The sequence below is a fragment of the Cyprinodon tularosa genome, unplaced genomic scaffold (assembly GCF_016077235.1).
Source record: "Cyprinodon tularosa strain WSP-4 unplaced genomic scaffold, ASM1607723v1 ctg141, whole genome shotgun sequence".
In the NCBI taxonomy this organism is placed as follows: Eukaryota; Metazoa; Chordata; class Actinopteri; order Cyprinodontiformes; family Cyprinodontidae; genus Cyprinodon; species Cyprinodon tularosa.
In genome coordinates, this window is record NW_024038232.1 from 175,432 (window position 1) to 179,518 (window position 4,087).

A 4,087-nucleotide genomic window follows, 5' to 3' on the forward strand; every position below is an offset into this window, starting at 1 on the left:
GACTTTCACCAGAGCTGTTTCAGTGCTATGATGAGCTCTAAAGCCAGACTGAAACTCTTCAAAAAGTTCATTATGGTGTAAGTGATCGCAAACTTGTTTGGCAACTACTTTCTCAAGAATTTTGGATAAGAAAGGAAGATTGGATATAGGTCTATAATTAACCAAGTCATCTGGGTCAAGAGACGGTTTCTTAAGCAGAGGTTTAATTACAGCAACCTTAAAAGCTTTAGGTACATATCCCTGTAACAGAGATAGATTAATCACATCTAAAATGGAGGAGGAGATCAAAGGGAATACCTCCTTAAATAACCTGGTTGGAACTGGATCTAACATACAAGTTGAAGGCTTAGATGAGGACAATAATTTTGCTAACTCAGAAAGTTCAACTGGATCAAAGCAGTCTAAACCCGGTTCAGATTCCATGACTACCTCAGGTACAATCGCGGATAGAGGAGTGCTTATGATCTTATTTTTAATAAGATCAATCTTATTTAGAAAGAATCCCATAAAATCATTGCTGCTAAGAGCAGGTGGAATGGACGGTTCAACAGAGCTATGGCTCTGGGTGAGTTTGGCAACTGTATTAAAAAGAAATCTAGGATTATTCTTATTCTCCTCTATTAATGAGAAGTATGCTGCTCTTGCTTTACAAAGGGTCCTCTTATACAGCAGTAAACCATTTTTCCAGACTTGGAAGGACTCCCGCAGGCCTGTGGATCGATATTTTCTCTCCAGTTTCCTAGCATTTTGCTTCAAAGTACGCAGCTCTGCATTAAACCAAGGAGCAAGCTTTCTATTTTTAACGGTTTTCATTTTCAAAGGAGCTGCGTTGTCTAAGGCAGTACGCAGAGAACTAGCAACCCCATCAACAAAATCATCAACCTGTGAAGGGGAATAAGCTATGCTTTTGCACTCTGCAGCACTGCTCAGTGACACAGAGGAGAGAGAAAGTGAAGCAGATTCTTTAAAATTTATAACTGCACTATCTGATAAAGATCTACTAAAATTGAACCTTCTTTTGGGGGAGGAGAACTCTGTTAAAGTAATCCTGAAGGTTATTAGAAAGTGGTCAGAGAGGACAGGGTTGTGAGGAAATACTGTTATTTCTTCACATTCTATGCCGTATGTCAGCACAAGATCCAAAGTATGAAGATGAGAATGTGTGGGACTATTCACATTTTGAACAAAGCCAATAGTGTCTAAGATAGCATTAAAGGCTGCTCTTAAGCTATCGCCTTCAATGTCAGCATGGATGTTAAAATCTCCCACTATGATGACCCTGTCAGTATTTAATACCAAATCAGAAAGGAACTCTGAAAACTCATCTAAAAATTCAGAGTAGGGACCTGGTGGACGATACAAAGTTACAAAAAGAAGAGGTTTTCTTGCCTTGAAATTTGGATCAGGGAAATTAAGGGTTAAATGTTCAAAAGAGTTGTAGGTATTAACTGTTTTGGGAGTAATGAGTAAGTCAGACTGGAAGATTGTTGCTACTCCTCCTCCTCGCCCAGAACTTCTGGGTATGTGAAAATTTAAATAGCTTGAAGGAGTTGCCTCATTTATGCTCACATAATCCTCTTGCTGCAGCCAGGTTTCTGTAAGGCAAAACAAGTCAATGTGATTATCACAAATCAAGTCATTAACTAGGAGACTTTTAGAGGAAAGCGATCTTATGTTAAACAGACCGCATTGAATTGTTTTAACTTTTTCCCCAATTGGAGTTATTTTGATTTTAATTAGATTATCATGATTTACTCCTTTGGGAATCTTTGCTAATTTATTAGATTTTGGTCGTGGGCAAGACACTGTCTGGATGGAGTTAAGAGTGGGTAACAGTAGAGAAGCTGCAGAGATGTGTGTTAAACTACAACTCTGCTTCCTGGTCTGCACCCTGGGTGGTCAGGGTTTTGGAGGACTAATAAATGTGGCCAGATTCCTAGAAAGAAGAGCTGCACCATCCAAAGCACTTTTAACACCCAACAGCACCAAAGTGCTTTATACAACCATAAAATTAAAAGAATAAATCACAAAAACAATAATTACAGTGGTGCATAAAAGAAATAATAAAATAAAGAGCACTGATAGAATAATAAACTGATTAAGTATTGACTTGTTCCCCAGTAAGTAGTAGGTTTGACGCCTCACTACATAAAGTTTGCAAAATATTAGCTAGAGAATAATTTTGCACTCAGTAAGTGATAGACAGACATATTTGAGATGACAGCAGTGCAGTAATAAAAATGTTAAGTATTTCATCAAAGGGTTTTTAATGGAACAAATCTAATAAAAACAGTGATCAGTATCTAAGAGTAACATTGACCTGTGACCTCAGTTGTGCAAATTTATTCAGAAATCTCTGTTGCTTTGGTGACATTCCTGCTGTCCCCTAATAGAGCTTGACCTTGTGTTACCTAGTAAATAAAGCAGAGAAGTGTTTTCCTCCAGTAAATACTGGTTAACTACTCATTATTTCCTCTGTTGTTTTCATGATAACTACTAATTAGTTCCTGACTGATTCCTGTTCGATTTCCTGATAAATAACCAGTGGTCCCATAATAACACTTTGCTGTGTGCTCCCAGTACATACTGGTCAATAATGCTGGGCTGTGTGCTTCACAGTGCAGACTAGTCACTAAAGTTAAAGAGTGTGTTTCCCAGTAAGTACTGGTTAACTATTCATTAATTCCTGATTACTTCATCTTTCATTTCCATGATAACTACTCATAAGTTCCTTATAAATTCCTCTTTGTGTCCCATGTTACTAACCAGGTTAAGCTGTGTTGGTACCGACTAAGTAATGGTTAGTTATCCATCACTTCATCAAGGAGTTTTCTGGTAGTTGATCAAATTTGAGGTAACTTATAGTAAAGTGTTACCTTGTAATCTACATAAACTTAGAATAGGTTGTAAATAAAGGATTCATGTAATGAGCAGCTTGCTTTCGAAGGGTTTTTCATCACAGAAAATTACCTTTAATTCTCTTGGGAAACCCCAGAAGAGAAAAGGATGCACTGATGTGTCAGCAAAGCAATTTCCTTTCTGAATCAGATCTTGATGGTAAACAACAGGGGCTGCTCCTGTGTTACTATACACACAACCGAATCACATGTAGAGCAAAAATAACAGCTTATTAAGCTAAACATATCTTAGCTGTATTAAAATATATATATATTGAACATAATTTCAGATTGTAGATAACATTAATAGGCTTTGATGTTTGAACTTAGAAAATAGAAACAAATGCAGGTTTGCTTTTAGATTTTTTTTTTATCCAAAATTGCTTATTCTTTCACACCTTCTCTCTATCTGTCTTGTTTCAGATCACGTGAAGCTAGAAGCAGAGGTTTTTCTTCAGACTGATCAGAGTATTTATATCTGTGCCCCATCTGTGCACGGATTGTTCTGCTTTTCATAAATCATTGAGCTAAGGCAATTGCACCGACAGGAAGGAGTTAGACCTCCCTCTGGTGTGGAATGAGCTGTGTCCAATATGTCCTACTTGTTTGTTTAGTCAGATGTGTGGAGCGAACAAATGTGAGCTGTATCAAATGTGACACATTTAAAGTCAGAGCTGATGTTATGGAGTAAATGTGCCCCTTTATGCCATCTTTATCCAGTGCATAAATTACTGTATGTGTATCTGAGTGGTCTGCAGCCTTCTCTAACTCCTTTAAATGATAATGTTATTGCTTTGCACAGGCAGATACGCTCAGTATTTTCTTAAGATGGCAAGGTTTGTCAGTGGGTTAAATTGTATCCTTTTTTGTGTGTCAGATTTTTTGGTTTACTACTACCTTAGAAATAAATGTAACAGAAAAAAAAACACATTAATGATCAGTTTCTTAACTGTTGATATGGATTTTACGAAATTATGTTTTAATTAGGGATCAAAGTGTAATTTTTAATTAATATCAGAATTGAATTAAAATAAGGATAAATACTGAATTCTGTTTGTTATCAAATTGAACTGAAATTAAACAAAAAAAAATGAACTTTTAATGTCCATTTGCAAAAAAGATTCCTGGAGATCCTTTATGGTTATAAAAGAGCTGTTGAAAACTCCCGTGGCATAAATATGAGCTCTAAG